At 38.5% G+C, this 11,681-nt stretch overlaps 1 long non-coding RNA gene across 1 annotated transcript; it reads left to right on the top strand.

Moving 5' to 3' along the window:
• The first annotated feature begins 467 nt into the window (after nt 1-467).
• On the top strand, nt 468-3,397 carry LOC127544202 (uncharacterized). Its single transcript, XR_007949398.1, has 2 exons — nt 468-525; nt 3,015-3,397. It is a non-coding gene; the product is annotated as an uncharacterized LOC127544202 (long non-coding RNA).
• Nucleotides 3,398-11,681: the final 8,284 nt, after the last annotated feature.

The following is an 11,681-nucleotide window of genomic DNA, read 5'->3' on the forward strand; positions in this document are numbered from 1 at the left end:
CAACTGAAGAAATTGAAGATATATAGCTTGAAGAGAAAAGACTTAGGGGAGGAGCTGACTTCTCCCCAAGTATTTGAAAGGCTATTAAGAAATAGGATGGTACAATGGAAAGAGTGATGGATTGGGAGTCAGAAAACATGGGTTCCAATCCAAAATGTCACTTATTACCTGTATGATCTCAGGAAACTTATTTAGATTCTCTGGATCTGTTTCCTCAGAGGGTTAGGGGAAATGACCATTGAACCCCATCTTGCCCCAACTCTGTGTTGCTCTGGAAATATGATTCTATTTGTCTTGGATCCAAAGGGAAATATAGAAAATTGCAGAAGTACAGATTTTGGTTTAACATAAGGAAAAATGTCTCATCAATTAGAGTTGTCTGGATGGACTAGAAAGTCAAAAGAGTTTCAAGATTTAAAATTAGAAGGATTCCCTAGTCCAACCTCTTAATTTTCTTCATTTTTCAGATGAGGAAGCAGAGGCACAGGAAGCTTAATTGACTTGTCCAACAAGGCTTTAAAGGTGGTAAGCAGCATAATTAGGATTTTTAAATTCCCCTCTGATATGAAATCTAGGACTCTTTCAACCAAAGTATTCTGACTACTTCAAAGATAGTGAATTGAAATATTGTTAAACAAACTTGTCAGAAATAATATCGAGAGGATTCTTACTTGGTAAGATTTGGATTAAATGGTAAGGTCTATTCCAACTATCCAATTCTGTATGTAACTTTTTTTTCATCTTCATGGCTCCATGAGTGGAATGAAGAATGGATAGTGTCCAGATTTTGACATGCGTGTGGATGGGCAGACTCTTGATTCAGTCCACAAGGATATTTGTTTTTGGACAGGTGCCAACATACTGGCTCAGAATGGACTAAGAAGAAGAGAATAGACTGGATTGCATTTGAGAAATTTTGCAGTGTTTTCACTGATTCCCAGACTAGCTCTGGGTATCAGAGACTGACTTCTTAATACAAATATTTTCCTAAAAATGATGTATACCTCTGATTCATAAAGCAAAATAATCTCCAAAGTAAAGCTTTCAGGTAACCCAATGGTCAACAGGGGGAAAAATGTATGGTAAGCAAAAAAGTAAGATTGCAACATATTCTGCCCAACAATGATTTTTCACAAAACAAGTAGGGTAAAAGACATCATTACAGACACAAATTACTTGGAAAGGAAATGGGCTGATATGTAGCAAGAGCAAGGGATAACAGAGGGATCTTCAGAATGCTACAATGGGGAAAAAAGAGTGCTGCAATGTTATGCATTAATTTATTCATTAAAAATGATTAAATATTAACCTATTGTTATTATATATAATATAAATATAATATAAAATATTAAAAGATGCAGATGAACGCTTCTGGTATGCAACAATTCTCTATGCAGAATTTAATGAAGGACATGAAAGACAATTATACAAGGATCCGCAGTAAGAAGATCGCAAGTCTATCAACTCATAGGTATTTTTAAGTACCTACTATGCACCAAAGCATCTAGGTGATGCAATGTATAGAACAACCAGTCTGAAGTGAGGAAGACTTATTTTTGTGAATTCAAATCTGTAGACACTCACTGTGTGATTCTGGGCTAATCATTTAGCCCTGTTTGTCCCAGTTTTCTCATCTATAAAATGAATTGGAGGAAAAAAATGGCAAATTCTTTGCCAAAAAAAAACCCCAAATGAGGTTATAAAGAGTAGGACATGACAGAAAAACAACTCAACAACAATCAAAATGTGTCAGATGCTGAAGATAGAAAGAGGAAAAATGAAATAATCCCTGACATCAAGTAGTTCCTATTTTATTGATGAGACGTATATATACATGAACAAAATATATACAAAGCAAATACATACTAATTTCAGGGCCAGGAAGGCAGTAGAAACTGGGCAGGGGGAGGAGAGGGGAGTGGGGATGGAAGTCAAAGAGAGGAGATCCAAGCCTTAAGCATTACCAGTGCTTACCATAGTGACTAGTAATAACAATGATAACAGCTTACATTTTACATGGTATTTTATGATTTGCAAAATGTTTTTCACTTATTATGTCATTGAACCTCCCAACAATTTTGTCATGCTAGTGTTATTCCTATCTCCCTTTTACAGATAAGGAAACAGATTCAGAAAGGCTATGTGATCATGATGCTATGAACTAGTGATATTACAACCAAAGGGAGTGAAAAATAAGTCTATGAAGTGATGCAGTCATTAAAGCCACCTTTATAAACTCACTGCATCTTGTGGAGTCCATATGTGGAGTTCATTAGTTGCCAAACATAGGATGAAATCCCTATGTGGGCCAGATAACTTTGCACCCAGAAAACTGAATTTCCCAGCCACAGACTACACCCCTTATTTCAGCCAACAGTCTTTACATGTGAGTGCCAATGGTTACAGAAGTGACTGTGGCAGAGACTGGCTGGCTCAATGCAGATCATATTCATTATTGGAAAAAAAAAAAAGATAAAACACAAATCCTATTCGCTGTTGGTTTCCTATGTAGGACAGCCCACCATATTGTAAAGTTAGGCTATTCTCTTTAGGATAGCTTTATAGGCATTAATGAAAGGGGAAATTTAACTGTGGTCCAGAAAGCTATTTGATGACGATGAGTTTGTAACATGAAGGATGAGGTCAGCAATAAGAGTGACCACCAAAAAGAACAAGGAATAAAATAATACCAGTTGATCTCACATTTCTGGCCTTTGCATAGGTTGACTTGATGCTTGTGATGTATTTCTTCTTCACCACCATCTCATAGAATCCCTAGTCTCTTTCAAAAGAAACCTTTACTGGTTCCTTGATTCCTTTTTTCTCTTGTGACAATGGTCATGGGGACAGGATGCTCTCCCTTCCTTCAGGTGGTACCTTGTAAACTTCTTCCGAGTTAAGGATGGAAATAGGCTGATCTTTCCCCATCCCAGCAGAACAAGAGGGCTTCACCTAGGCAGAATTGTATCTGGACCTCTGATTGCATTTTCTGTTTTATTTCCTTTCCTAAGTAGGTGATCGAGCATCAATTTTGAGGTGGAGGAATTCAGGTTACTTTGAGAGTTTGAGAGATCGGGAGGTCATGGATCCATTGAGCAAAGCTGACCAGCACCCAGAGGAGCTTCTACTTTGAAAAGGATAATCATAGAAACGAGAAAGAAGTCAAGTACCTGTTTTGTTTTGCCAGATGATAGAGATCATGAATCAAAAATCAGAAAACTGCTTTATCTGCAGCCCTGCAAACTGCTTTATGTGCTGATAAGATTTAAGTATTGGCCTCTCAGCAGATTGTATCAATTGTGATAAATTAAGTTACTGAATCCTCTTCTGAATCCTTTTGTCTTTTTATGTTTAGCATATGTTATGCATAGAAATAAAATGCCTGTCTTATACCTAATTCATATTGTATATTGAATACTTATTACTCCTCTCTTTGGGAAGATCTAGATAAGGCTAAAAATCTAAATTTTAAATTGTTTGGAGTCTAATGGACAACAGAGTATAAGAAAAGGGAGACTAGATCCATGACCAAATCAAGTCCAACTACATGCAAAGATCTAGAGCAACAAGGTCCTTAAGAGACTATTTCAGTCATGTTCTATCTTTGTGACTCCATTCGGATTTTCTTACCAAAGATGGTGGAGTAGTTTGTTTTTTTCTTCTCCAGACCATTTTACATTTGAGGAAACTGAGGCAAACAGGGTTAAGTGACTTGCTCAGTATCACACAACAGCTAGGAAGTGTCGGAGATCACATTTGAACTCAGGAAGACGAGTCTTCCTAACACTAGCTCTGGAACTCTATCCACCACACCACCTAGATGCCCAGGGTCCAGCAGGGGCTCCTTATTTTCACACTTGTATTTCTTTTGTATATGAGAGAGGCATTGTGCATAGTAGAGAGCTGGTCCAAGTCTTGCTTTTGACACATATTACTGCCTATTATTATGTGACCTTGTGCAAGTCATATGACCTCACAAGGCTCCAGGCAAGTTTCTAAGACTATAAATTGAAGAACAGGGTGCTGATCTGCACCAATAAAGGGAATTTCCAAATTTCCAGTAAGTTCTCTAACCAGGGAAATCATTATCTGTACTCTTCCCCCTTCCATCCCCCCTTTCTTTGTCTCTCTGTCTCTCTCTGTTTTTCTCTCTCTCTCTCTCCCCCCTTCTCCCTCTCTCTCCCTTCCCCCTCTCCCTCTCTGCTATCTCTATCTCTGTCTCTGTATCTGTCACTCTCTCTCTGTCTTTGTCTCCCACTGTTTTCCTCCTCCCTCCCTCCTTCTCCCCTTTCCCCCTCTATTCCCCCTCCTCTTTTTTCTTCTCTTATCTCTCTCTCCCTTTCTTCTCCTCTTTTTTCTTTCTCCCTCCCTCCTCCTTCTTCTCTCTCTCTTTTTTTTTTCATTTCTTTCTCTTCTCTGTCTTCCATTCGCTCTCTTCCTCTCTTCCTTTTAGTCTCTTTCTCTGTTTCTTTTTGTCTCTTAGCTTCTCGGTCTTTCTGTGTCTGTTTTTGTTACATATACACATTCTTTCTCTCATTCTTTCTCCTCTCAAATTCTTTTTTTCTCCTCTTTTTCACTTTCTCTCTCTCTATGTATATGTGCATATATACACATATATTTAAATAGATATTTACATTTATACAAATAAATATAGATAAAGATTTTTCTTCATGTTCCATATGCCAGGCACATGGAAGATACCCAATAAATACCTTGTTGATGCTCATTTTAGATGGCTTGGATTTCAGGTCACTGTAAACTGTATTTCTCCCTTCTGTTTCTCTCTTTTCTCTTCTTCTCTTATATGTGCTTGGCTTTAGAGTCATGGGATTACGGAATTAAAACTGGAAGAGACCTTCAAGACCATCAAAGTCCAACTCTATCATTTTACAGATGAAGAAATTTAGGAAGACAGAGGTTAAGTAGCTTGCTTAGGATCATCTAGCTGACAAGTATGTGAGATGGAATGTAAACCCAGTCTTCTTGACACTAGGGTTCATCTTCTATTCTCAGCAGGATATTTCTCTCAGCATCCTGACACACGAGTAGGTGCTATACTTATGGGGATCTATACAATGAAGATATTTTTCTGACATTGCTAGGTATCCCTTTGTGCCTGGGTCTTTTAAGGAGGCCCTTACACAAGGGTTTTACTGTGCCAGAAGAATCCAACTTGTGTCATATTTTATTTTGTAGCATTTATCTTTTTGCATGAAGACTACAGAAAATTTTAAATTCCCTTCACAGAGATTTATTAATCTAATTACACATTAGTCAACCAAAGGACAAAAAGACTTCATGAAAATTCATAGAGGATCTGCAAACTGGCCAATGTGGCCTGAGATTTGAGACTCCTAAATTATCTCATATTAGTTCCTCAGTGAGCACCTTCCTCAATGGTCAAGATACACTCTTTACTGCACTATGACTATACTAGGCTCAATTCCACCTCTCTGCCTTTGCTCATGTTATATCCCTTCCCATGGCATGATCATATCTTTCTCTTTTGCCTTTCCAAATGTTTAACATCAATTAAAACCTTTTCAAGCTCTACCTCTTCTATGTTTATCTTAGCCCTTTTGCACATGAACTTATGCCCCAAGTTACTGGCATTTATTTCCAATTATTCTATTCTAGAAAATCATTGAGAACAGGAATCATGTTTTATTCTTTTTCTGGTATACTCTTCAGCACCGAGCATAGTAATGAACACTTAGTAGGAATTCAATCAATGGGAATAAATAAATAGTGTAAAAGTGGCTAGAATGCTGGACTTTGGAATTAGGAAAACTTAATTTCATATCCTGTCTGTGAGTCTTACTGCCAGTGTGACCTTGGATAAGTCGTTCAAATTCTCTAAGTCTGTTTAATTCATCTGTGAAATGAAGCAGGGAGAGGGAGTTTGGACTAGATGGATCCCAAGGTCTCTGCTAGTTCTCAATTTACGCTTTTAAACAGACATTTGTTGGCAGGACTTTTGTGTGGTTCCTTTAAAAGATAATAGGATTTATTCATTGAAGAGAACTTAAAAATTGCTTCTAGTTTGGTAAGGAAGCAAGAGATCAGGAAAGGTTTAAGTGATATTTGCTTTGAGTTAGCTAGTAGTAGGAATGGGAGTGTCTTTTCTGCTATACCTGCTTCTGATGCAATCAAGGAAGTCTTTCAGAACTAAATTTACTTCATAGTTTGAAGATCCTTTAGCAGCAGCAACTTTTCAAAAAACAAAAATAAGGCAGTTTCTTGCACCTTATTTTTGAAAAGTTTATTAAATAGCTGAGAATTAAGAAATATAGGAAACCATGACTGAAAAATTATAAGCATTATCTTCTCTCTTCAGGAAAAAAAAAAAACTTTTTAAAAGATCAGAATATTCATAGATACATACAAATTATTTTGAAATTGTGCAAGCTAATGACAAAGTTCTTCCTTATGTGAAATTTGTTTTTTGTAATCCAATTTTAAATCATAATCAGAACAGTTTTTCTACCTAAAGCAAACCACCCTGTGTGTGTGTTTTTTTCTCCTTGGCAAATCTCAAGGTCCCAAGGCCCATGGCTTTCAATATCAACAATATCAAACAAATCATTTATCCTCTTTGCTTTGGTCTTCTAGCTTGTATGTGTGTCCTGAATTGAATAGCTGAAGGCACATGGTTACTGTAGCATCCTTTTAGCATGCAACACACCTGGTTAGGCTTGAGTGGATGAATAAGCTGGAGCATGGAGAGCAATTAGCATTTGAATTAGTGGCATGAGGATAAACAGTTGATTATCCTACTTAACAGCTGTTGAATGGTGTTAAAGAAACACTGTCCATCAGTTTAAAGTTTTAAATGTGGGTTTTATTATTACATGATACAAAAACCCAATGAGAGAACTGTTCATTAAAAAAGAGAGAGAAAGAAAATAGGATTTCAGTAAATGAGGTTCCTTTATAGTATTAATCAAGTGAACCAGTAGTATATTATTACTCACCAGCTTGAAAGAAAAAAAACTGACTGGATTTTGGTTTTAGTTTCTGAACTATTGTTTGTGCAAAAAAAAAAAAATTGAAAATTATTAAAAACAAAAAACAAAAAAAAAACACCAAACCCAGAATAAGTAATCCCATTTCACTTCCTGCCTTTCATCTAAGTGGCTCAGGGTGATTTATAGGCATCCCCACAATGGCCTTTCAGTTAAACAGGAATCCTGTAATAATATAGTATCTACATTTTACCCATAGTGAAACTAAAAGAAAGATGATGAGTTCCTTTCCCAGTATCACTTTGAGACTTGGCCGTGGGAGAAAAATTAGAATCTACAATTCTGGACTCCTAGTACCAGCCTCCAAATAACATCTTTTGCTTGATGTTGATGAAGAGTACTTTGAGATTTTAAAATTCAATTAGTTAACAGGTGAGAACTTTTCTTTATAGTATGATTTTTATCTGGACAGTTTTCCTTTAATTATCTGTTTAGCATTGGACCTGTGGGAAAACTGGTAATTTTAGCTGGTGGATGATTTATGGAACTTATTAAGGTTATTTTGTTTTCACCTGTACCTGTCTGCCTTTGTATCATTAGCACTTAGCACAGTGCCTGCCTGACATATAGCAGGCCTTTAATAAATGCTTCTTGATTATCTTGCTTGAATTTTTTATTTAAGTTATGGGCTCAGATGGGCTCAGAGGACAAAATATGGTTAATTTGGTACTTGCAAATACAATGTACCCCATGTATATCTGCATGCACGATGTTTTGCAAATAAACAGAATATGGCAGTTAAGCTGCAGTTATTCTTTTTGTTTGCTATTAAAACTTTTCAAATACAAATGTAATGCTTATAAATAACTGGCTTAGATTAAATTTGAAATAAATGAGACTCATCCCCTAAGGAAAATAATACATAATTGAGTTCTTTCTCTGTCAAAGAAATATATATACATGGTAAAACATTTACATATGATATAGACATATATTACAATAAACATATCATATAGTAGATACTTTTATATAGCATCTAAAATATGTTTTTATGTCTGTATGTTTATATGTATGTATGTGATTAGATAATCATCTTCCACTAAAAAACTGTTTCACTCCTCAAGGAAAAATTAAGATGGATTTCAAAGTAAATTGAAGTGAATCTCTGATGTAGCTAATAGAGTTCCTTTAAGTAGAGAATGGTTGTGGTCCCAGAGTTCATCTCTAATTTGATTTGTTTGGTCCTTTAAAAGTAATTTCCTTCCAGAAATAGCATTATAAATGGTGACTAGATTCCTAGACTAACCCACAAAACCCTATATGACTCATAATGTACCTAGAATACAGTTCTGTACTAATAATAGTATAGAACCCAATCACTGTGTATAATGATGCTTCTTTGGGAAAATAAATTTAGACATTCAATTTGGGATGCCAAGAAATGGTTTCCTCCAACCTCAACTACACTAGCATTGGGACATTCCCCCTTCCCCCTCCTTTCAGTTCTAAAACTTTTGAAGGTGGGAGGGGGATAGTCTGGGACAGAATTACTGGCAGGGAAGAATTCTGGGTGAGTAAACTGAATAAATAGGTGTTATAGTGGAGGGCCCCACCAGGGGCTCTTGAATGTTTCAGAAAAACTGCAGGGTGAGAACTTTCCTTTCACTGTAACCCTGGTCCTGGGCTGTCTTTTTTCTTTTCTTTTTAGAATAAAATCTCTTTCTATTAAATTTCTGTTCTCCCTCCTTTTTTGTTTTGTATCCCCAGCCTCAGCATCTAAAACCATTAGGACAGGCAATCTTTAATTAGGGTCCATGAACTTTAAATAATATAGTTTGATAAATAATATGACCAGTTTCCTTCATACACATATTTTACTTTGTGCATTTGAAAACATTTCATGAAAGGTTTTACAGGCTTTTGCCAAAGGGGTCCATCACACCCAAAAGATAGCAACTCTTGTATTAGGGAAAGCTGGGATCTTTGTGTAGACTTTCGGATTCACCTAAATTTCCAAGGAGAAGCAGAAATTGGCTGGCTCAGTTGGCATGGGGTTCTGGGCCAGAGAATAACCTCTGAGGTGAAAAAAAATGACTGAGGAATGGAGTGGGAAAATGGCCAGAAAACTGGGATGGGGACTGAGCAATATCTTTCTCTTCTAGACCCTTTCTTTCCTTACCACAAGCAAAACTATCACCTCATACTCCTCCAGCTATCCATTCCACAGCAACTTGACAACAGTAGGCAGAAAGAAATGTCAGGCATGGGATTCTAGGATTCTTCAATTCTTTCAATGTCTGGTATAAATTTCTGTGGTCGCTGGGTCTTTCTCTGAGGTGGCTATTTGCATGAGAGAGACATACATTAATACAAGTCCCAGGAATTACCCAGTTATTGGCCCCTCCCCAACACTCCAGATCACTCCTATGTAAGTCAGGTTGTGAGGGAGGTCATGAAATTTGCTTGCCTACTGCCAGAACTATTTGCCCCATTATTTCTCCTTTCTAGGATCATAGAACCATTGATAGAGCCTTGCTAGGTCCATATGTCTTATAATCAACTCTCCTGATTTTAAAACTGAGGCACCCTGAAAGATTCAAAGTCTTGCCAAGAGTCACATATCTAATAAATGTCTGAAATGGATTTTGAACCTAGGTTTTCCTGATTCCAAGCCCAGAGCCTCATCCACACTGCACCAACCACTCAGGAACCCTTTGCAGTTTAGCTTTTAATCAGTTTTTTAAATTAGCTTTGTTTCTAAAGGACAGATAGGCAGGTGAAAAGAGGGGACAACTTGGATGGTGTGTATGTGTGTGCGTGCGTATGTGTGTGTTGGTAAGGGTAGGGGAAGAAGCAGCTTAACTTCCCACACCTGGAAGCTGTTTCATGACCCGACAATAGGGGAGTTTGTCCAGTCTGTCTTGTAAAGTTGGCAGTAATTCATCTAGAGCAACTCCTGACTTTGGATCCGGGGGCAGGTCATTCTGTCCCTCTCTCTCTGGCTGGCTGCCTGTGATAAAGATGGAAATAGAAACAGTCCAAACTCGCCGATACTCGGATGAAAGGTGCGACATTAGTGGAGAGCATCTAAGTATGTGTGGTACTCTCGCTGCTGAAGAGTAGCTGTGAGCGGGATGTGTGTGTGTGTGTGTGTGTGTGTGTGTGTGTGTGTGTGTGTGTGTGTGTCCCCGCGTGCGAGCGTGCTTGGGGGCAAGAAAGAAAAATGAGTGCGTGGTGACCTCAGCATGCGGAAGATAAAATCGTCCTCCCTCTCCATCCCCTTCCTCAGAACATCTCTTTAGGGGAGGAAGGGAATAGCATCTTCTGCAGACCCTGGAAACGATGGGTGGTGTTGCACATAGGAAACTTTCCAATGTGTTTCCTCCCCGTGAGCTGGGTCCATTTGTTTTCCAGCCATGCTTAGATCAGGAGCTGGAAAACTGAACTCCCCCAAAGTGAACTTCCTCTCCTTTTATAAACTGACCCCTGGTGGTTGCTATAGCAACTGCAAAGCGAGAATAATGAGACGTGTAAACAAGCCCGATTCCCAGTGCTGTGGCACCGCGGGCTGACCAGGGAGAGGAACTCTGACTAACAGGACGTGCACAGAAACGTGGCTCTCATGGAGACTTGTGAAACGCGCAAGCCAATCCCTCTCCTCTCTTCTCTCACTTCGCTCCCCCAACCCCCTCCCCTCCAGCCAGCCCCAGAGGGGAAACAAGGAAGAGGGATGCTAGCTAGCCAGCAAGTAGAGACCTGTCTCTGGATTGGTGGGGCTGAGCATCCTGCCGCCGAAAGACAAATCTAAACACTTACCCAGAGCCCTCAGCTAGATGTGCGCCAACCTGACCCTGCAAAACAACTAATCCGCGTCCCTGGCCTGCCTGCACACCTGCTGGCTCCCGAGACTCCATCAATCTCGGAAGAAGGCAGTGGGTCCCTGTGGGAAGTGCCCCGGCTCCCAAAGGCGAATCCTGCTTCTGATAGTCATTGTCTCCTTGACCTAGGGCGACCCTAGGAGCCAGCCTCCCTGAACTCCGGTTTCCTTCTTTGTAAAATAAATCGCTTTATCTATTTAACCTCCGAGGTTCCTTTTAGCTCTAGGCATCTTTACTCAGAACTATTTCCATCCCTAGACTCTAACTATTCCCTCCGCATTCCAGAACCTCGGTTTCCATCCCTAGACGTCTAATTATTCCTATTATACTTAGAAGAACCTCGGTTTCCAGCTCTAGACATTTATTCCCATTGCACTCAGAAGAACCTCGATTTCCAGCCCTAAACGTCTATTTCCATTGCACTCAGAAAAAATTTCATTTAATAAATTCAAGCAATCAGTCCTGAAAAGTTAACTTTCATTTTATTTTCTTTCAAAGAGTACAATAGGGAAAAATAGTTTTAGACAGTTTGTGGTCATAACGTACCTTTTCACTCTTCAGAGCTAAAAGTTACTTAGAAAGAAACGAACATTCTCCCAAAGCTAAGGTATTTATTTTTCAATTTTCCTTCATTAATTATTTTCCAACATCATCCAATTAACTTTGAAGGAAACTGGTTAATAGACTTTAGGATAAGACAGGAAGCTTTCCTTGTCTTCTTTAATCTTAATGCCCTCCTACTGAGATGATTTTATGTAGCTTGTTTGTACATAATTGTTTGCAAGTTTCTCCCACATTAGACTGGGATCTCCACGAAGTCAGAGACTAGGGTTTTTTT

This window comes from Antechinus flavipes, chromosome 1 (genome assembly GCF_016432865.1).
Source record: "Antechinus flavipes isolate AdamAnt ecotype Samford, QLD, Australia chromosome 1, AdamAnt_v2, whole genome shotgun sequence".
In the NCBI taxonomy this organism is placed as follows: Eukaryota; Metazoa; Chordata; class Mammalia; order Dasyuromorphia; family Dasyuridae; genus Antechinus; species Antechinus flavipes.